This window comes from Furipterus horrens, unplaced genomic scaffold (assembly GCF_987537825.1).
Source record: "Furipterus horrens unplaced genomic scaffold, mFurHor1.1.pri manual_scaffold_6, whole genome shotgun sequence".
Classification (NCBI taxonomy): domain Eukaryota; kingdom Metazoa; phylum Chordata; class Mammalia; order Chiroptera; family Furipteridae; genus Furipterus; species Furipterus horrens.
The window spans coordinates 82,430,034-82,454,335 of NW_028327176.1; the positions used below are offsets into that span (position 1 = coordinate 82,430,034).

Consider the following 24,302-nt stretch of genomic DNA (forward strand, 5'->3'; position numbering starts at 1 on the left):
TAATATTTATACCACCATTAGGCCAACTATCCAGGGGGAAGGAAAAGCATGTCCACATTAGGGATGGGATCATAGCAAGTCATATGAAGCATATGCTTTCCCCTTTCTGTTGTTTCTTATCTTGGTTGCATAAAAACAAATGCAATAAATTTTATATCTTCCAAAGACACTGTTTGCTTTCTGATAAGTTCCTGAGTGCTCTTGTGTGTCCACAGGAACATGATGAGAATGTGATTTGGATTTAGACAAAGGGAAAGAAACTGAATTCAGAAACATTAGCCTCACAGAAACGTTAAAATACTGAAAATTATGTGAATACTGCTCGTAGGACTAAGGCCATAGATCTGGGTTTGGAAACCAGAATCCAAAACCAGGATCAAGTTCCCTCAAGTTCTGCCCCTTCCCTGGGAGACTTTTCTGGGGCAGGACTAGGAGAGAGGAGTCTAGACTGGGCTCCCTATGGAAGAAGAGATGCTCCTCTTCTCTCATTCCACAAACACAGGATGCTTCAGGGCCACACTGGGCAGAAGTGGGAATACTACTGTATAGGTGATGGGGCCTAAAGCAGCAGAAAAGTGTGGACTATTGTGTTGGCTTCATCACTGCCCAGATGGTGACCTCAGAAAAGTACCTTTTTTTTTTGGACTGTGGTTTCTTCCTTTGGTGGAATAATAAATAATTTTTGTAAACTATGAAATGGCATATAAAAATGATGTCTTATAACTCTTTGAAGACGGTTGTTTAGCTCATGTACTATTCTGGGTAAGAATTACCTGTGCAGGTGCCCATTCAAGTGACAAAGGATGCAGGATGAGGAAGGGTGATAGGAAACCATGGGAGCAGAAATCCTGGTTACAACAAAGAATTTTCCATCCATGACTGTGCCATGGTGACAAGTGTGGGAGATTTGTTTAAGTTTTTTCTCTTCTTAATGTTATGTATGTAAGTCCTTCATAACCTGGAATGTGTGGATATTTTAGGTGGCTCTTCTGTTTGTTTCTGCTTCTTAGATTGACCTGCTTTTATTTCCTGCCTTTGTGGTGTGACATTCTTGTTGCAGTTGTTCAGTTGCTGCCTCCAGATGATGCCACTTGGAGGGGAGTAATCTGCTTAAGCGATTTCTCCCTTAGCACTGGGGATGATTCTGCACTGGGATCTAGTCCACTGCTCCCCCAGCTCTTTCTCCAGAGCCAGCACCCAAACTTTTACAAAGCTCCTCTAGTTCACTTCACCCTCCTTTGGCCACAGCAAGGGGTGAATGCACTCCCTCATGCAGGATGGGGGCAGGCCGCAGTCTGGCTGGTTACACACCAGGGCAGTGAACCAGGGCACTCCTGCCTATGACCTAGGGCAGCGTGGGAGTGGCATAGTGGGTTAGTGCACTCCTGCTCCTGTGTTCATCAAGAATCTCACCCCACCCCTAGCCTTTCCTCTCTGGTCCACAAAAACAATCAAAAGAAAAACAAAAGCACACATATACCCTCACAATAATAATAATAATAATACGTTGCTCCTTGCCTCTCAGAGCCAGATGCCACCTGGCCCACTCCTGGCTCTGCTAGAAGGCAGAGCCTCGCTCTCCATCCTTGACTCCTCTCAGGAGAAACCTAGGGTCACTAATAAATCTTTGCCCACTCCCAGCCAACCCCAGGGAACCAAGCCAGCCTGAACTCGCATCTCGCCCCTTTCTCCTCCATGATAATCACCAGACAGGTCACCCCAAGATGGTCTCCTCTGCTGCGAGCAGCTCCAAGGCTCAATTCCTGTCAGTATCCTGGTGTTAACTGAGATACTCTGTCCACAATTAGCCTAAACTACAAACAGGTCTCGGGAGCATGCAAGCGCAGCCTACCCTCATTCCTCTGCCATCTTTAAATTTGATCTAGTAGTCTTTTAAATCCACCATTTCTTTGTTGATTTTCTGTCTGAAACATCTATCTACTGATGTCAATGGGGTGTTAAAATCCCATAGCACGACTGTACTTCTGTTGGCCTCTCCGTTTATGTCCATCAATATTTGCTTTACATAGTTATGTGCAGAAATAAATCAAAGATACCTGAAACAAATAAAAATAAGAACACAGCAAGCCAAAATGTATGGGACACAAAGAAAGCAGTCCTAAAAGGGAAAATCATAGTATTACAGGCCTACCTCAAGAAACAAGAAAAATCTCAAACAATATAACTTGACATTTAACTGGAAAAAGGCCAACAAACAAAGCCCAAAGTGAATGGAGGGAAGGAAATAATAAAGATCAGAGCAGAAATAAATTAAATAGAGTCTAAAAAAATACAAAAGATTAACAAATCCAAGAGCTGGTTCTATGAAAGAATAAATAAGATTGACAAAACTTTAACCAGACTCATCAAGAAAAAGAAAGAGAGGATTCAAATAAATAAAATCAGAAATGAAAGAGAAGGAGTAACAACTGATATTACAGATATATGAAGGATTTTTTAAAAAAATTATGAACAGCTACATACCAACAAACTGGACAACCTGATGAAATGGATAAATTCCTAGAAACATACAATCTTCTAAAACTGAATTAGGAAGAATCAGAGACTTGAATAGACAGATTACAACTAGTGAAATTGAAGCAGTAATCAAAAAACTCCCAACAAACAAAAGTCCTGGACTGGATTATTTCATAGGTGAATTTTACCAAACAGTCAAAGGAGAACTAATACCTCCCCTCCTCAAACTATTCCAAAAAATTAAAGAGGAGAGAAAACTCCCAAGCTCATTTTACATGGCTAGCATTATTCTAATTCTAAAAGTAGATAAAGACACTATAAAAAAAGAAAATTATAGGGCAGTATCCTTGATAAATATAGATGCTAAAATCCTCAATAAAATATTAGCAAAATGAATACAATAATGCATCAAAAAGATCATACATCATGATAAAATCAATCCCACTTTATTCTAAAAATGCAAGGTTAGTACAACATTTGCAAATCAATAAACACAATGAAGGATACAAACCACAAGATCATATCATAGATGCAGAAAAAGCATTTGATTAAATCCAGCACCAATTTATAATAAAAGAAACTCTCAACAAAGTGGGAATATAGACTGGGGTTCATTCCAGGGGCACAAGGATGGCTCAACATATGCAAAATGTTCAATGCAATATACAACATTAACAAAAGAAAAGACAAAACCATATGATCTTATCAATAGATGCAGAAAAAACATGATATAACATCCATTCATGATTAAAGCACTCAATAAAATAAGTATAGAAGGAAAGTACTTTAACATAATCAAAGCCATATATAACAACCCTCAGCTAATTTCATACTTACTGGTGAAAAACTGAAAGCTTTTCCTCTAGGATCAGGAGCAAGGCAAGGATGCCCACTCTTGTAACTGTTATTCAGCATAGTACTGGAAGTCCTAGCCACAGCAACCAGCAAGAGAAATAAATAAAAGGCATCCAAATCAGGAAGGCAGAAGTAAGTGTCACTTTTTGCAGATGACCTGATTCTGTACATAGAAAACCCTAAGACTCGACCAAAACACTATTAGAAATGATAAACAAATAGAATAAAGTTGCAGGATACAAAATCAATGTATAAATATCCACTGCTTTCTTATATAACAACAAAACTTAAGAAAAAAAATGAGAAAAACAATTTCCTTTGCAACTGCAATCAAAAGAATAAAATACCTAGGAATAAACTTAACAAAAGATGTGAAAGACCTATATACCGAAAACTACAAAGCATTATTAAAAGAGATTGAAAAAGACACAATGAAATGTAAAGATATTCTGTGTTCATAGATTGGAAAAATCAACATCGTTGAAATAGCCATATTACCCAAAACAGTATGCAGATTTAATGCAATCTCAATTAAAATACCAATGTCATTTTTTTAAGATATAGAACAACAACAACATCAAAAAAGAAACCCTTCAGATTTGTATGGAACCACAAATTATCCTGCATAGTCAAAGCAATCCTAAGAAAAAAGAATGAAACTGGAGGTATACTATTTGACTTTAAGTTATACTATAGAACTACAATAATCAAAACAGCACAATATTGGCAGAAAAAGAGACACACATGTCAATGGAACAGAATTAGAGTCCAGAAATAAAAGCACATGTATATGGGCAGATAATTTTTAACAAAGGAGCCAAAAACACACAATGGAGAAAATAAAAAAACCTCTTCAATAAATGGTGCTCGGAAAATTGAAAACCCATGTGTGAAAGAATGAAACTAGAGGACAGTTTGTAAAACCCTGGCTGGTTTGGCTCAGTGGATTGAGCGTCGGCCTGCGAGCTAAGTGTCGCTGGTTCGATCTTCCAGTCAGGGCACATCAGAGAAGGAAAACTCTGACTCCAAAAAACCTCCGCTGCCTTGCGGCATACCTCTTCAGGGGAAAGGCTAAGGGAGTAAACCCCGACAGAAAATCCGGAGCCGGAGTCCCTAAGGCGGTTCGACATTGTAGTCAATACCGGCAACTCCTGCGGCGCACCTGAAGCCAAGCTGTATTGACTCCGTCTTTCCCTTGGATCCTTCAGCTGCGAAGAGAGGGGGGGCCTGCTGCATGGGCAACAGCAGACCCTCCATATCACCCTGCCCAGGCTCTGTAGCTTCAGCTTCACTGGAGAGGACACTCCAGCGTCATCGCAAGATGTCGATTCAACACGGGAGGAGACAGATACCGTGTCACTCCCGAGTTGGACTGCACAGCCATTCTCGGCGGTGCAGATAGACTCTTAAGAAGCTACACCATCATCTCTCGAGACGGACGGCTGCCGACGACGAGAGGACAGTTTGTCCCCATGTACAAAAACTAATTCAAAATGGATCAAAGACCTAAATATAAGATCTGAAACAATAAATTACATAGAAGAAAGCACAGATACTAAACTTGTGGACCTTGGTTGTAGAGAACATTTTATGAATTTGACCCCAAAGGCAAGAGAAGTAAAGGGAAAAAATGAGTGGGGCTATATAAAACTAAAAAGTTTATGCACAGCAAAAGAAGCCAACAACAAAAGAAAAAGTCAACTGACCAAATTGGAGATGATATTTGCAAACAACAGCTTCAACAAAAGGTTAATTTCCAAAATACATAAAGAACTCCTAAAATTCAACACCAAACAAAATATTTTAATTAAAAAATGGCCAGAAGACCTGAACAGACACCTCTTCCGATAAGACACACAATTGGCCAATAGATATATGAAAAGATGTGCAACCTCACTGGGTATTACAGAAATGCAAATCAAAACTACATTGTGATAGCACCTCACACCTGTTAGGATGACAATTCACAGGGGAACAATTTTTAATATAATTCCTGTTGAGTTCGATTATTCAGCTATTTTAGACTTAAATATGCATGTGGATTTCAAAACTGTAGTTAGTTTTCTTCTACCACATCAAGTTTTTCCTGTATAGTTTATCTTAATGAGACCACTCTAGGCTGGATAGAGCCTGGATTGAGGGAAGCACTAGTGCTCTCCTATTGGCTGAGAGCAAACCTCCCTCGAGTGGGGAGGGGTAGGGGATGGCCTTGGAGACCAGCGACAGGTTCCTATGTGTCTAGGCTATTCAGTTAAACATGAGACAGTGTGGTGAGAAGTTGTGTGCTGCTCTATATAGTGAATCGTATTCCGAAATGTAGTCCAAGTTCTTGTCTGTATACAAGGAGTTAGCAGAATTTATTTTTTTATTTAAATACGTACTTATTTCCTGTCCTTCAGATCATGTCTGCCTCTGCTATTTTTCATCATAAGTGCCTAAACAACACTGATTAGTTTTGTTATATCTGTGGCAGTTTCACCATTCCCAAAGGACAAACATCAGCACATTTGTCAGGCAAGCCTATTTTGCATATTTTAAAGTAAAACTTGGTGATCAAGATAAGTCTTGGGCTCCTCACAAGGTGTGCAAGCAGTGTGCCAAGAGTTTACGGATGTGCACAAAGGGAACACATGATAAATTGCCATTTGGTATACCTATGGTTTGGTAAGAGCCCAGAGATCATTCAAGTGACTGTTACTTTTGTATAGTGAAAACATCAGGAAATAACAAGAAAAATAAGTGTAAAATAGAATATCCTAGTCTACCGTCAGCTATACGCCCAGTGCCTCATTCAGCTGAAATACCAGGACCAGTTTTCATTGAACTACTCTCTTTTGAAAAACAGGAGTATGGTGAAGAACTAAGTGAGAGCAATGACGAAGACTTTGAAATTGAAGATGACTCAGTTCATAAAGGATTTGATCAGCATGAGTTGAATGATTTGGCATGAGATTTGGGACTATCCAAAAAGGCTTCAGAACTCCTAGCATCAAGACTGCATGAGAGAGGAAGAGCAGCAGTTAGGCAGTGGCAGAGGTGACAGCGACAGCTCCCCATAGTGGTAGCGGCCCTGAAAGCAGGATGCAGGTCCTGGTCGGGCTGATGCAGCTCCTCTGTGCGGTGCTGCTGGGCACGGCCTTGGCGTTCTCAGATGAAGAAGGTGGCCAGGATGAATCCTTAGATTCCAAGACTTCTTTGCCATCAGATGAGCTGGTAAAGGACCACAGCACAGGAGGCAGAGTAGTGGCTGGTCAGATATTTCTTGATTCAGAAGAATCAGAATTGGAATCACTTATTAATGAGGAGGAATACAGCCTCAGGAGCCAAGAAGGGAAATGTGTTACAGAAGAAATCAACTTTCTAGAATCTTCAAATCCAGAAAACAAGGATTATGAAGAACAGATGAAAGTATGGAAACTAGCTTTGACCGCCATCGAAGGCATAGCACATGAGGAGCCCTGCCACTTCCCTTTTCTTTTCCTGGATAAGGAATATGATGGGTGTAAATCAGATGGGAGGGAAGATGGCAGACTGTGGTGTGCTACAACCTATGACTACAAGGCAGATGAAAAGTGTGGCTTTTATGAAACTGAAGAAGAGGCTACTAAAAGACGGCAGATGCAAGAAGCAGAAATGATGGACCAGACTGGGATGAAAATCCTCAATGGAACCAATAAGAAAAGACAAAAAAGAGAAGCATATTGGTATCTTCAGAAGGCAGCAAGCATGAACCATACCAAGGCCCTGGAAAGGGTGTCATACGCTCTTTTGTTTGGCCATTACCTGACACAGAGCATCCAGGCAGCTAAAGAGATGTTTGAGAAGCTGATTGAGAAAGGCTCACCCAAGGAACAGAATGCTCTTGGCTTTCTCTATGCGTCTGGACTTGGTGTTAATTCAGGTCAGGCAAAGGCCCTTGTATATTATACATTTGGAACTCTTGGGGGCAACCTAATAGCCCACATGATTTTGGGTTACCACTACTGGGCTGGCATCAGAGTCCTGCAGAGCTGTGAATCAGCACTGACTCACCAGCTCATCGCCAATCATGTTGCTAGTGATATCTCGCTGACAGGAGGCTCAGTAGTACAGAGAATACAGCTGCCTGACAAGGTGGATAATCCAGGCATGAACAGTGGAATACTAGAAGAAGATTTGAGATTTGATTCAGTATTACCAGTTCCCAGCTGAAAAAGGCGACATATAAGCACAGGTCAGTCTGGGACAAGTGCATCTGCACGGGGGGCATGGAGTAGAACAGAATCATCAGAGAGCATTTGACTCCTTCAATTTAGCAGAGAATGCTGGCAATTCACATGCTATGGCCTTCTTAGGAAACATGTATTCAGGGGGAAGTAATATTATACCTCAGAGTAATGAGACAGCTCTTCACTACTTCCAGAAAGCTGCTGACATGGACAAGCCAGTTGGACAGAGTGGGCTTGGAATGGCTTACCTCTATGCAAGAGGAGTTCAAGTTAATTATGATCTAGCACTGAAGTATTTTCAGAAAGCTGCTGAACAAGGCTGGGTAGATGGACAACTACAGCTTGGTTCTATGTACTATAAGGGCATTGGAGTCAAGAGGGATTACAAAAAGACCTTGAAGTATTTCAATTTAGTTTCTCAGGGAGGCCATATCTTGGCTTTCTATAACCTAGCACCGATGCATGCCAGCAGCACAGGTGTGATGCAATCATGTCACAATGCAGTGGAGTTGTTTAAGAATGTTTGTGAGCGGGGCCGCTGGTCCAAGAGGCTTATGACTGACTGACTATAACAGCCATAAAGACAGCGACTACAATGCCACAGTGACGCAGTACCTCCTGCTGGCTGAGCAAGGCTATGAAGTGGCCCAGAGCAAGGCAGCCTTCATTCTCGACCAGAGGAAAGCGACCATTGTAGGTGAGAATAAAACATACCCCAGAGCTTTGCTCCACTGGAACAGGGCCACCTCTCAAGGTTATACTGTGGTCCCAATTAAGCTTGGAAACTACCATTTCTATGGATTTGGCACTGATGTGGATTACAAAACTGAGTTTATTCATTACCATCTAGCATTGGAGCAACAGCACAGTGCACAGGCTATGTTTAATTTGGGCTACATGCATGAGAAAGGACTGGGCATTAAACAGATACTCAAATATCATTTATGAAGACTCTGGAGCTGCAAGCCAAGTTCATTCAGTTCATGGAAGATCTCTACCATATAACATAGTGACTGAGGCCACTCCTAATCACCAGATCAGCCAGCCCAATCACAGTTTCCATCAGAAAGTCTGGCTTTATTTTCTAATTTAAATAAAATTAATAAGTGTTTGACGACTAACATAAAAATCACATGTAAAAAAGGAGCATGGAATTGAAAAACTGATAGGAGAAATAGTGACAGAAAATTTTCCGAACCTGATGAGAGAAAAAGTGATACAAGTTCAGGAAGCACAGAGAGTTCCAATGAAGAGGAACCCCCCAAAACCCATTCCAAGGCATATCGTAATTAAAATGACAACATTTCAAGACAAAGAGAGAATCCTAAAAGCAGCAAGAGAAAAACAGCAAGTAACATACAAGGGAGCTCCGATAAGGCTATCAACTGATTTCTCAACAGAAATATTACAAGCCAGAAGGGAATGGTCAAAAATATTTCAAGCAATGAAAAACAAAGGCCTACAACCAAGAATACTCTACCCAGCAAGGCTCTCATTCAAAATAGAAGGTGAAATAAGGAGTTTCTCAGACAAAGGAAGACTGAAAGAATACATCTCCACCAAACCAGCATTGCAAGAGATGCTAAAGGATGTGTTCTAAGAAAAAAGAAGAAAAGAACAAGAGAGGAGAGGAACAGAGGTACAAAGGGCAATGAATAAATACACATCAATAATAACCTTAAATGTAAATGGATTAAATGCTCCAATTAAAAGACATAGGGTAATGGAATGGATAAGAAAACAGGACCCACATATTTGCTGTCTACAAGAAACACACCTCAAAACAAAAGATTTACACAGACTGAAAGTAAAGGGATATAAAAAAATCTTCCAAGCAAACAGACCGGAAAAAAAAAAGCCGGGGTAGCAGTCCTCATATCAGACAAGACGGATTTCAAAGCAAGGGCAATAAAAAGAGACAAAGAAGGACATTTCATAATACTTAAAGGAACAATCCATCAAGAAGATATGACATTGATAAACGTATATGCACCCAACATAGGAGTACCCAAATACATAAAGCAAATACTAGAAGACCACAAAAAGGATATCAACAACAACACACTCATAGTAGGGGACTTCAACACTCCATTATCAACAATAGACTGATCATCAAAGCAAAAAAACACCAAGGACATACAGGCATTGAACAACACACTAAACCACATGGACCTAACTGATATATATAGAACTTTCCACCCCAAAGAAGCAAAATATACATTCTTTTCAAATGCACATGGGACATTTTCAAAGATAGACCACATGATAGGACACAAAACAAGCCTCAACAAATTCAAGAAAATTGAAATCATATCAAGCATCTTTTCAGATCACAATGCCTTGAAACTAGAAATCAACCTCAGAGAAAAAAATCAAAGACACCCAAACTCATGGAGATTGAATAACATGCTATTAAATAATGAATGGATTAACAATGACATCAAAAAACAAATCAAGAAATTTCTAGAAACTAATGATAATGAGCACACAACAGCCCAAAACCTGTGGGACACAGCAAGAGCAGTCCTGAGAGGGAAGTTGATAGCAATACAGGCATAACTGAAAAGGATAGAAGAATTTCAAATAAAAAACCTAACCCTAAAGCTACAAGAACTAGAACAACAACAACAAGCAAAGCCTAGGGCAAGAAGAAGGAACGAAATCATCAAGATCAGGGCAGAACTAAATGACATAGAGACTAAACAAACAATCCAAAAGATCAACAAAACTAGGAGCTGGTTCTTCGAAAAAATAAACAAAATCAACAAGCCTCTAGTCAGTCTAATCAAGAAAAAAAGAGAGAAGACCCAAATAAACAAAATCAGAAATGAAAGAGGAGAAATCATGACTGATACCACAGAAATATAAATGATAGTTAGAAATTACTACAGACAACTGTATGGCAAGAAATTTGGCAATCTAGAACAAATGGACAAATTTCTAGAAACATACAACCTTCCGAGACTGAATCAAGAAGAAGTGGAAAGTCTCAACAGACCAATAACAAAGAAGGAAATTGAAACAGTAATCCAAAATCTCCCTGCACACAAAAGCCCTGGACCAGATGGCTTCACAGGCGAATTCTACAAAACATTCAGGGAAGAACTAACTCCTATCCTCCTCAAACTGTTCCGAAAAATCCAAGAAGAGGGGAAAATCCCAAACTCTTTCTATGAAGCCAGTATTATTCTAATCCCCAAACCAGGTCAAGACACAACAAAGAAAGAAAACTACAGGCCAATATCACTGATGAACATAGATGCTAAAATCCTCAATAAAATATTGGCAAACAGGATCCAGCAATACATCCAATGATCATACATCACGATCAAGTGGGCTTCATTCCAGGGATGCAAGGATGGTTTACTATTTGCAAATCAATAAATATAATACATCACCTAAACAAAATGAAAGACAAAAATCACATGATCATATCAATAGATGCAGAAAAAGCATTTGATAAAGTACAACACCCATTTATGATGAAAACACTCAGCAAAATGGGAATAGAGGGAGCATACCTTAACATAATTAAGGCTATATATGAGAAGACTGAGGCCAACATCATACTCAATGGACAAATATTAAAAGCATTCCCCCTGAATTCAGGAACTAGACAAGGTTGTCCACTCTCTCCACTCCTATTCAACATAGTGTTGGAAGTCCTAGCCACAGCAATCAGACAAGAAAAAGAAATAAAAGGCATCCAAATTGGGAAAGAGGAAGTAAAACTTTCACTGTATGCAGATGACATGATAGTATACCTAGAATATCCTATAAACTCCACTAAAAGACTACTCAATATAATAAGTGAATTTGGCAAAATAGCAGGGTACAAAATAAATATACAGATATCTAAGGCATTTCTGTACACCAACAATAAAATATCAGAGACAGAAAGAAAAAAGAAAATACCATTTACTATAGCAACAAGAAAAATAAAGTACCTAGGAGTAAACTTAACCAAAGAGATAAAAGACCTGTACTCTGAAAATTACATAACATTGAAGAAAGAAATTAAAGAAGATACAAATAAATGGAAGCAAATACCATGTTCTTGGATGGGAACAATCAACATCATCAAAATGGCCATACTACCCAAAGCAATTTACAGATTCAATGCAATCCCTATTAAAATACCAATGACATATTTCACAGACCTAGAACAAATACTCCATAAATTCATATGGAACCAAAAAAGACCCTGAATAGCAAAAACAATCTTGAGACAGAAGAACACAGCAGGAGGAATCACAACACCAGATATCAAACAATACTACAAAGCCACTGTAATCAAAACAGTCTGGTACTGGCATAAGAACAGACATATAGATCAGTGGAACAGAATAGAGAGTCCAGAAATAAACCCAGGCCTCTATGGTCAACTAATATTTGATAAAGGAGATAGGAACATAAAATGGAGTGAGAAGAGCCTCTTTAATAAATGGTGCTGGGAGAAATGGATAGGGACCTGCAAAAAAATGAAACTAGACCACCAACTTACACCACACACAAGAATAAATTCAAGATGGATCAAAGACTTAAATGTAAGCTGTGACACCATAAAAGTCCTAGAGGAAAATATAGGCAAGAAAATATCAGATATCTCACATAACAATTTCTTCACGGCTACATCTCCTAAAGCAAGAGAAATAAAGGAAAAAATAAATAGATGGGATTACATCAAACTAAAGAGTTTCTGCTCAGCAAAAGAAAACATCAGCAAGATGAAAAGGAAACCAACCATATGGGAAAACATATTTGCCAATGACATCACAGACAGGGGACTGATTTCCAAAATATATAAAGAGCTGATATGACTCAACATCAAGAAAACAAACAACCCAATTAAAAAATGGGCAAAGGACCTGAACAAACACTTCTCTGAAGAGGACATACAGAAGGTCCATAGACACAGGAAAAAGTGCTCAACATCATTAGCCATCAGGGAGATGCAAATAAAAACCACAATGAGATACCATTTTACACCAGTTAAAATGGCCATCATCAACAAATCAACAAACAACAAGTGCTGGCGAGGATGTGGAGAAAAGGGAACCCTACTGCACTGTTGGTGAGAATGCAGACTGGTGCAGCCACTATGGAAAACAGTATGGAATTACCTCAAAAGATTAAAAATGGAACTGCCTTTTGAACCAGCAATTCCACTAGTAGGATTATACCCGAAGAATCTTAAAACACCAATTCAAAAGAACTTATGCACCCCTATGTTCATTGCAGCACTGTTTACAATAGCTAAGTGCTGGAAACAACCTAAGTGCCCATCTGTAGATGAGTGGATCAAAAAACTGTGGTACATTTACACAATGGAATACTATGTAGCAGAAAGAAAGAAGGAACTCCTGCCATTTGCGACAACATGGATGGAACTAGAGAGAATTATGCTTAGTGAAATAAGCCAGGCAAAGAAAGAAAAATACCATATGATATCACCTAATACAGGAAACTAAAGAACAACACAAACAAAAGAACTAAATAGAACAAAGAGCAGAATAGCAGTCAATAGGGGGGTGGGGGGAGGGAGAGAAGGGGGATAAGTAAGGGAAGGGTTTAGTCAAAGAACATATATAAATGACTCATGGACATGGACATGGACAACGGGGAGGGAAATGATTGTGGGAGAGGGGGTGGGTTGGGTGGGGGAGAGAAACGGGGAGAAAAGGGGACAACTGTAATTGAAAAACCAAAAATAAAAAAATAAAAAAAAATTATAATAAAAAAAAATCACATGTAAGTTGTGACTTTTATGGATAACACCGTTCTTACTGGTCTCAATCCTAGTTCCTCTGTATATCCTTAGTTATAAGACCTCTGTTCAGCTAGTTGTCAGATGGTTATTCAGGTTGATTGTTCTGTGCTTTATCTGTTATTCTGATATATTCCTGGAAGGAGATGAGTTTAACTTCCACCTACTCTGCTGCCATCTTGGACCTTCTCAGTAACTCCAGGTCTCAGTTTAAATGTCACTTCCTCAGAAAAGCCATCTCAGTTCCTTAGATTGGATCAAATTCATTGTCATGATGTGATATCTTACAATGATTTAAGTGATCATCCATTTAACACCAAACTCCCCCACTTCTCCATAAACTCTGAGTTCTACTGGCAAAGTTTCTGGAAAAAAGGATCTACTTAATAACAAATGAAGGGATTTTTATTATTTTACATCTTATCCTCTTGAGACCTTGATCTTGCCAACATTACTCAGTTTTACCAGACATGTTACCACTCAGAAAAACCAGGTCATGGAGGTGAAGGGGCTGTTGTATTTAAATCCAAATAAACAGGACTGAATGAGAACAGTGATATGCAAAATGATGACCCTTACTGACTTAAAATAACTGATGTTGGTAATTTGGACTATTTTCATAGTACCAAGAAGGTTATTTTTAAAAGTTAAGTAAGGACTAATTAATTTCACAAAATAGTTACACTGGGGCCTACTATAAGATCTGATGTTAATGGTGTATTTTTCTGTAATTCATTTTATATGCAGTCCTGGGAATTCCCACTTCTTCTAATTGCTCCTTGATCAGCACACCTGGTTTTCTAGCCCTATCTCTATCATTCAGACCAGACTTTCTAGAAAGAAAGGGAAAACAGAGAGAACTAGAAATAGATACCCATGCCACAAAACTTCAGTGACCATGCTTTGTTTGCTCACAGAAGAAATACAAGCAAGAGTGGATTTTGAAAGTAATGTGTTTCTCTGCAGTTTTTTAAAGTATAAAGCAAAGGACAAAAGGGACAGAGAGAGTATTCAATAAAGAGAAGGGCAAGACATCCAAGTTCAAGTCTAACCACTACTGCCACCTAGTAGTCCCACAAATCATATTCTTTCTCTAGGTCTCACTCTCTCTAGGTCAGTTTTTAAACATGAATAGCACCCTGACCCTGGAAGCAGTGACCAAGTCAGATGACATGTGGCTTTTATGGTGAGAAGTACTGTCAGTTGCAGCAAAAGCATCGATAGGAAGCAAAAAAAAAAAAAAAGCAAATAAGTCTCCTTCCCCCATGATTTAACTCCTGTATTTTTGTCTAGGGCCATCATGCAAGCATCCTGGTTAACAGTGAACAAATCACGTACTCTTAAAACTGCATCATTTCTTCCTCTTGAGTACCAAGCTTTTCCAGATTTCTAAAGTAAAGGGCATTTCAGAACCAGCTTTCCAACTCACCTATTACAGACAAAGGCTAAATATACTACATTAGGCTTGTTCTTCGATGCAGGGAAGGAGGCCACTTGAGTTATCAAAAAACATGTTAGGGAGGCCACATATTACAGATAACAAAATATGCATGAGTGGTTGTTTCAGTGGGACAAAGCAGAGTCCCCTGATGAGACAATGATGGAAAGTGAAATTGTACAGTGCAGTGTGGCCTGCCTGTAGCAGACACTGAAGGCACAGGAACATCATACGGCCTCCAAACCAGGCACATGAGAGCACATTCTCATGCCCATGTGTCCAGCTTCCACTCCTGGTGGCAGTAGCCTTTCAATATTAGAACACTTCCTGAAACTAAAGCCTACTGACACCCACCAGCAGGTCACCAAGGCAACACAGTGGCCTGCTTGGGCTGTTCCCCTTGATGAGCACAGACCCAGGAAATCCATGGCCATATCCAAGGGTAGTTGTCACACTGATAGTCCACTGGCTGCTGCTCCCATTGGCCAATATCTTGAGAAGAGGGGCTGAGATTTTATATCTCTCTCTACCACTTAGTACACAGTAGGGCTTAGCAAATATTCCCAGGGAATGGAAATACATGGGGATCTCAGGAAATGACAGTCCCTTAAGCTTGTGCTTAGACATCCTGTTCTTTCTACCTCATACCCTTCTAATTCCAGCAATAGTGAACTTAACCACTCTCCATTCACCTCTCTGCCTAGTCACCCAGGCATCTTCTTACTACCCACTCTGAAAATTTTAAATGACTCATAACTAACCAAAAAGGGAAGGGAGTGATGATAGTCCAATGGTCAAGCAGAATAAACATGTCTCCCTCTGCTCATGGTTCAGGCCTCCACTGACCACATGGAGGCTTCCTTTCCATTCACATTAATTATGGTTACATTCCTTCTATGTTACTTCTAATTTTGTGGTCATTAAACAGACATAACAAACTGAGTTGCACTCAGAGCATATTAACTGGTTTTAATTCTGCTGAGCATTATAATTCTAATTTTCTTTAAAACGTTGATTTTTCAAAAATCAGTCTTGAAGTAGAAGGGGAAAACATTTTCTTTTTAATTTTTTACTTCACCCCAGGTCTTCACTAATTTGGTTTCATGAAGGTCTAAATGAAATGAATTTAAATGCTCGCCAAAGACCACTTCTTTCAACATCCAACAAGCTTCTGAAATCGGTGCCCTCTAACTGGCTCTGCATAGCTGACAGGCGCTTATGGGCAAGAGACTAAGAGCAGACAGAACTGAATGTCTGTGCTCAAGAAAGTGGGCAATTGCTTAACAAAACAGTTCTCATCACCCAACTGAATGATTTATGTGTTTAAGCTGGAAGAAGAAAGATAAATATGTGACACCTAAAAGAGATCCTAATTTTTAGTCTTGCCTGATTTTTACTCACACGTCATAGAATTACCTGAAAGCTACTGTCTGTCCTGTCCTACAGAAAACATTCAGACTGGTAGACCTGGATCCATTGTTTTGTTTTGTTTTGGAATGTATTTCTCACGATATTTCAATTTCAAGAAAAGCTTCTTAATTTTGCTTGATTAAGTAGAAATCTTAGTACTAATCCATCTAATTAAAATGTATTACTGAAAGACATATTAAGTCAAACATGTTAGGAGAGAGATTTTCAGATGAGCCCTTTAGGAGGGGACAGCATGGACCCCTACACCTATCCTCAACCTTTTTCATTCAAGCTAAGCTATTCTAAGAACCTCCATACTGGGCATTATGTTTTTCCTTCAAGAGTTTTCGGAAAAAATGGTTTAGAGACACTGATGCAAAAGCTGTGAGGGAGAGCGGAGGCCAGTGCTCCAAGCTTCCAAGCCCAACGTTCGGGGAAGGCCCTGGTTGGCTCACTGCTGGATCCCCACACCCAGCCCAGTGCCTCACATAAACCAGAAGATGGAAGCACTTGTTGAATGAAGGAATGGATGGATGGAAGGATGGAGGGAAGCAACGGTGAGAACTACACATGGCAGACAGCTCCCACTTTGACTAAACTCTGAAACATTTTGTCACATCTGGATTGCAGACTGTGTGATGAGTCAACAAAGGAGGTAAAAACAAATAAACACTCCATAGGAGCTAAACTAAAATGACTCAGAATGCTAGTTCTTTTAATAGAGACATGCAGACCTTCACCGAGGAGATCCAAGAATGAGATTCTGCAGTTAAGTTGTGACATCTGTCAGTCACTGTTGTACCCTTGAATCTGTTGTGGTTCCAGCTTTACCCACAGTCTTTGGTGAGACGGACTAAACAATTTAGGAGATGCCTGTCTGAAAATCATAAAGAGCAAATAATGACTTATTCACTATAACTCTAAGGCACCCAAACAGGGAATATGCACTAAAGTTTCAGGAGATAATTTTGAGGAAAATAAAAGTATATAACCCAGTGGGTAGTAAACTTATGGATTAATGTATATATAAGTATCCACAGGATAGAAATATGAACAGTCTCGAACAGTGCTGTCAATATAATGTGAGCCTCATCTGTAATTTAAAATGTATAGTAGCCACATTAAAAAGTAAAGTGATTGAAGTAATTCTGATAATATATTTTGTTTACCAATATATATAAAACATTATCATTTCAACATGTAGTAAATTTTTAAAAATTATTCATAGGAATACCATACATTTTTTTCCTACTAAACCTTTGAAATCCAGTATGGATTTTACACTTACAGCACACTTTAGTTTGGACTCACTACACTGTAGGTGCTCAGTGGCCAAACACTGTCAGCACAGGTCTAGAAAGATAGATGAAGGAACATACCTACAATGAGTATCATCAAAGGAAACACTGGGTCTGGAGTGCACCCCTTTGTGAGGCTATATTGATTTTGGCCTACTTTTATTCCCTTTGGGCTCCTGTCACTCACAGTACTTGTCACCCAACTCCTAGGGGGAACACATGACCCTGGCCTTCTAATCACACTTACTACAGTAGTCCAAGAGGAGGTCATGTGATCAAGCAAGGTCAATCAGAATCCTTCCCTAGGACTGCAATATAGAAGCCAGGAAAAAAAAAATGCATTCTCTTTACCCTGGGGTTTCTAGGGTGTGATTTTGGGGCTCACTCTAACACAGAGAGCCTATCTCATAATGGGGCCATGAAGAGTCAAAGGAAAACCCTAGTTCCAGTCGCAGAGGCCCTGGTTTAGGTCTTTCTTGCATGGATCCTCCCAGCACTTTCTCTCATTTGCTTAGGCTAATTTGAGTTGGGTTTAAGTCACTCTCATTAGACAGAGTCATGATTCAGGCCAAGCCAGACCCAGGCCTACTGTCATGTTCCCCCACTACATGCCTTGGGGCCTGCCTCCAAGACAGCATACCAGGGAACAGAGGGCCTACTGGCAGACTCAAAAGGCAGGACTTCAATCTTTTAAGTTTCGTCAGTCCTTTGTAGCTCTTATCCCCTCCACAAGTCACCACTTGGTGTTCAGATCTTCACCCTCACAACTCCATGAAGTGCCAGAACCCTGAGCTGCTCTACCTTACTGTTGAAGCCTGGGGCTCTCCTTTGTTCTCCTCCATGTATCTATTTTATTTCCTCTCCAAGCATCTTGCTGTGAGAAGCAGAATGGGACCATGCATTTGCTTTTCCACTGCAGGATCTCACTGGCCTCCTTGTGAACTATATGAAAGGATTATTTTGAAGTACTGACCCTTTAGAACCAACTGAGCACAAAAGGAGACTGTTCCAGGCCTGAGGTTAAAAACACACATCTTTGTGTGCATGAGATTTGCACAGATATTCCCCATATGACAGCAGATATGTCCACCTCTGACTTTTACCTCATTGTGGAAGATAGTTGCTGATAGAATTCTAATAAATGTAGATGTAAATTTACATATGATACTACTTTTTAAGGAACAAATAGAAGATTCATTATTAAGGTTAACACTTATTTGACTTCCAGCCAAATAGACAGGCATGCTGCATCTCCCTCCACAACTAAGAAGGAATACAACAACCTCAAACTAGAAACAACCAGAAGTTCCAGAAAACCAAAGTGCACGGAAGTCCAGCAAACAAAGATATAAAGAACAAATACTCATCCAGACAGGTAGGAGGGGCACGCAGCTCGGGTGGAGAGGACACAATGTGATGGTAGCAGCAGCAGCAACAGCAGCAGGCTGCCAGAAAGTGTAGTCACACGTTTTAAAAAGTCAGGACGGACACCTGAGGAGCATTCCCAGCTCCTCACCAGAGCAGTTCACTATCCCAGCTCCTAGGAAAACCAAGCCTCATTGCTTTTGACTGTGCAAACCAGTGGGGGTTGAGATGGAGGCAGAAACAGCTGTTCTCTCAGCAGAGTCCGATTGTTTAAAAGGCCCCCACGGTCCTAGAACATCCGCAGAACCACCCACTCTAGGAATGACAGCCAGGGCAGCAGCTAGAGGGGCGCTAGTCTAGTGCAGAAGTGGGAGAAGTGCCTGGAAAAGGGGTGAGTGCTGGGCAAGTGGCATTGTTCCTTCTCAGACCCCTCCCCCGCATACGCCACAACATGGCGAAACAGGTCGCCAATTGTTGACGAATCCCTAAGGCTCCGCCCCTTACAACGTAACAGGAGCGACAACTCCTCCTGGGACATGGAAGCAAACAAACACAGGAGACTTCCAGCCTAGACTGACATGCTCCATCTCCCTCCACAACTAAGAAGGACTACAACTACCACAAAACCAGCAATAACCAAAAGTTCCAGAAAATAAATGGAAGTCCAACATATGAAGTTATAAAGAAGTGGTGTTCATCCGGACAGGTAGAAGGGGCGAAGCTGAGGAGGAAAGGTCAAGCTGAGTTGTCCGCAGCAGCAGCAGAGATGGCAGCAGGACAGCGATAAGCACAGACACCCGTATTTAAGCGTGGGTGAGAAGTGCCTGGGGAGCACCCCTGGTTGCAGACCAGAGCCATCAGCTTGTGATCTAAAGCCAGGGAAGGCAGACCTCCATTGCCTTGGACTGTGAGGCCCGGTGGAGGTGGGGATGGAGGAGGAGGCTCCTGGTCTCTCAGCGGAGAGTGAACGGCAGGAATCCATCTTGGACCCCCGCCCCCACAGAAAACACCACAGTGTGGTGAGACGGGTCACCTGGTTGTGATGAGTGCATGGGGCTCCGCCCTCTATAGCGTAGGAGGTGTGACAGCCCTACCCAGGAAGCAAAGGTAAACACAAAACTGTTCAAGATGGCACAGATCATGATAGAGATCCTGGTGATGCAGCTGACCAGACAGCAAATTTCTAATCTGACGAAGCAGCAGATAGGAAATCTTTCTGAGTCACAGTTCAGAGCTTTGGTTATAAACATGCTTCCAGACCTAACAGCAGATCTTAAACAAGACAGGGAAGAAATGAAGGCTAGTCCTGCTGAAATGAACAAAAACACATATGAAACTAGTGGTGAGGGCAAGAAAACCGGGGATCAAATCAACAAATCGGAACATAGGGAAGAAACAAACAGTCAACCAGTACAGAAACAGGGAATGAGAAGTAAGGAAAATGAGGAGAAGCTCAGAAACTTATCGGAGAGCTATAAGTGGGCCAACATCTGAACCATAGGGTTGCCAGAAGGTGAAGAAGAACTAGAAATGGAAAAATTATGTGAAAAAATAATGAAGCAGGACTTCCCTAACTTGGGGAAGGAAATAGACTTACAGGTCCAGGAAGCACAGAGAGTTCCAAAAAAACTGGACCCAGGGAGAACCACACCAAGACACATTATAATCAAAATGTCAAAAATTAAGGATAAAGAGAAAATCTTAAAAGCAGCAAGAGAGAAGAAGAGATTTACATACAAAGGGGTCCCAATAAGACTATCAGCTGATTTCTCAAAAGAAACTCTGCAGACAAGAAGGGACTGGCAAGAAATATTCAAAGTAATGAAAAGAAAAAACCTACAACCACAATTACTCTATCCAGCGAAGTTGTCATTAAGAATAGAAGGGCAGAGAAAGTGCTTCCAGGACAAAGTAAAACTGAGGGAGTTCATCAGGTCCAGGCCACTGTTATATGAAATGTTAAAGGGACTTGTTTAGGAGAAAGAGGATCAAAACTATGAACATTAAAATGAAAACTGTATCACAACAACCAACAACAGAAGCTAGGGAACCAAAACAAAGACAAACTAAGTAGGCAACGAGAGTGTGAACAGAATTATAGGTATGGGGAAAATTATGGGGGGAGGTCAGCAGGGAGGAGGAAGTGGGGAAAGGGAGGGAGATGGTACAGGAATTAAAAAGCATAGTAGGAGGGAGTGAAGTAGATAGGAAGATGTGGAGAAGAACTATATGCAGAACCAATGAGCATGGACTAAGGTGGGTGGGGAGGGCAACTGGAGGGAGGGATGTCACTGGGTGGAGGGGAACAAAGGGAAAAGAAATTGGGACAACTGTAACAGCATAATCAATAAAGCATATTAAAAAAACAACAACACTTATTTACTCTCCCTCCAGTTCTGGTCTTGTCTTCTCCTGAGCAAGGTTCAGTTTCTGAGAGCATCCCCCTCAGGAGCCTGATCAATATATTTCCACAACAACAATTCACCCACTGTGGTTATACCACATAGTCATAAAATCTGAATGAGCCCCCTTGAAAGCTGAAAGTCCATAAGGAAGCTGAGAGGAACTCTTCACTCTACATCACACAACAGAAGGAATTTTTTGAGATAGGTAATTAAAATTCACAGTGCAATTTGTTCTCTCTCCTCTCAGGAGAGCAGCATACTAATTAATACTTCAGTGTGCTTAATGTTTTAAGTGGCATGGAAAAATAATGAGTGAAATTCATATTGAGCCATTAGTGATTCATTTCATCAATGAACTTTCTTGCTGGGAGCTAGTACCAGCCTGCCTGGTCTGAGGCTTCTCCAGAAGGTTCCCTCTTTCTGGTTCACTCAGTGTCCTCCTTCAGATGCAAATGATGGAAGAACACAGGCAAGGACCATCCTCCCAGCTTTCCACAGCAACTCTTGTTTGGGGACATAAATGTTCTCCTCACATTGTCTCATTACAAGCTCCCTTCTTCCCTACTTTAGTGAGTGCAGGTTTGTAGGTCTGAAGGTGTCTCCCTTTGTTACCCTGAAAGCTCTGAAGAGTCAAACATCTGTCAAGTTAACTTCCATTCTTACATGGAGGGTAGAGTCCCTTGGGGAAAATTTGTGCCTCAGCATGGCCGGGGTAGCTATTCCCAGGGGTTCCAAAATCTCTTACTTGCTGAGGGACCCAAGGCAAGTTATATACTTGGCCTGAGCCCCACTTTCTAGTTTCCAAAATGGGTGCACAACCATACCTGCCTGGTTCAGTTACCACAAGAGCCACCTGAGATAACACAAGACTCCCTGAACCAGCTTTTCCACTGAAGTTCACCTGCAGCAGATAATTTTTCTTTTCCTTCTCTAAAGGTCATTTTTTAAGTGTTTCCACCTCTTCCCACATAAATAAGAATACCCACTCATTCAACCACTTGAGGACTCAGAAGAAAAAAAAGATAAAAATTTAAACTCTTCCATGGACTCAACACCCATGACAACTACTATTAACATTTGCTTTTCCTTTCCTAAGCATGAGTGCACTTTATGTAGTTGAGATCATGATGTAGATAGATCTTTGTACAATCCTTTTTATCTCTTAACATATGTGTATTTCCCCATGTTACTCTCTAATCCTCAGAAATAATACTTTCAATAGCTGCATATCATTCCATTCAGTAGTTGCTCAGCGTTTATTGAACTACAACAAGCTCTCCAGACATCTTGACTTTCAACTTCTTGCTAACACAAATGGCATTGTAGTTAGGGTGGCTTTTTCTACAGTTGGGCTTATCTCTTTAGGAGAGGTCCAGAAAAATTGTGGGGCTCAGGATATGACAATGTCAAGGTCTCCTGAAACCTACTGCAGATGGCTTTCCTGATACACAGTGCGGTGAACATCCCTTTCCACATTCCTAGGAATTGCCTTTTAACATTTTTTAGATAACTTGATTGATGAAAAATGATCTTATTGATTTTGTTTGTATTTCCTTGACTTCTCAAGAGAAGGATCATTTTCCTGTTACCCACAGGTCATTCCTCTTTTCTGCCTTCACATGAAGGAATGCTCTCTGCCAGAGACGGGCAATGGGTCCCAGCCCCCCATGTGTGAAGATTTGGTAGAAATTTGTATTTTTAACTGGGCCAGAATTGGATTAGACTCTTCGTTTTAAAATATGTTTCTAAAGTTTTCCTTATACTAAAAATTTCTTTATTTTCTTTCCTGCAAATACCCTCTCTAGGTTAGCTGTATTTACATTTTGATTACTTTTTCATGAAGCATAGAAGTTTAAGTCAAATCTGTTCATATTTTCTTTCGTGATTTCTTTTTGTTCTTTATTCTCAGAGTTTTGCAAATATTCCTTTTCCTATTTTCTCTTGCTTAAAAAAATTCATTGTTTATCTGGAATTTAAGTTGGCTACTTAGGGTAAAATGAGGATATAAAATTTTATTTTTTGCTTTTAAAAAAGTCTATTTACTTTTCCTGATCATTACAGAATAATCTCTCCCTCCCTCAACAAGTATAGATGCCTCAATTATCCTATATCAGATTCTTATTGACAATGAGGCCTCTAATGGGGCAGAACCATGCCAGTTCACTCTTCTTCTCTCCTACCACTCTCCTGTTTTTTAAAATCTCTTTGTCACAAACTTGATCCTTGAGAAAATTCCTGGTAATTAAAACCTTCTGGAACCTTGCTTTAGAGCAAAGTTCAGAATTAAAAAATTTTAATTTCTTCCTACAGATGATTAGAAGATGTATTATATCTCTCTGTAAATATGATCAAGTCATGCCCATCACTTTGTAATGTTTGTGATTCAAATATAGTTGAAGCAGACATTTTGAAGCTGAAGGGATCCTAGGAAACACTTCCCTGTATGGAAACTAAAGCCTAGAGACATGAAATCAAATGCTGGAATTCCTGCAACTAATAGGTGACAGGGCTGGAAATCACAGCCAGTCTGCTCCCAGCTGTGTCCTTCTCAATGTGGTCTGCTGCCCCCTTTCTCTCCTTTCCAGGGATACTAGTGGTCACAATTAAGCAGCAAGGTGACACTCTTCACACTCTCAACTACCCAAAAGCAAAACACCCAACTACCATCCTAAACCAGAAAAAAGAGAGCTGACTTTAGGCTGATATACCACATTGGTGTAGAATAAGTGCTTCTAGAAGAATCTATCCAGAAGAAATGCATTTTGCTTATGGAACAGCTGTTGCAGAAGAAAAATAACTTACTATCTTATCCCTGGGAAGCCCCTAAACTCAGGCTACACCTAGATTAAAATATACAGGAAACCATATTCCTAAGGCAAAGAGCTGAAAAATACTGTGAGATGACCCACCAAAGTTCCTGGCCCTGCAGGGCTACCACCACAGAAGGAGCCTAAGAACTTGTGGCAGAGAAGCTCAGGGAAGAGGATGGAACAGCAAACAATAGGACAAACAAGCTTTTCCCCAAATAGAATTATTTTTTACAAATATACATTTAAAGTCAAGTAGAGAAATTCTTGT

General features: G+C 40.3%; 1 protein-coding gene and 1 pseudogene across 3 annotated transcripts in view; one reads left to right on the forward strand and one right to left on the reverse strand.

Annotated features, from left to right (window-relative positions):
- The window catches only part of NPAS2 (neuronal PAS domain protein 2), a 180,583-nt gene that overhangs the window by 122,190 nt on the left and 34,091 nt on the right, over window positions 1-24,302 (reverse strand). The gene's annotated exons all lie outside the window — the stretch shown is intronic.
- On the forward strand, window positions 6,415-8,489 carry LOC150006630 (protein sel-1 homolog 1 pseudogene; annotated as a pseudogene).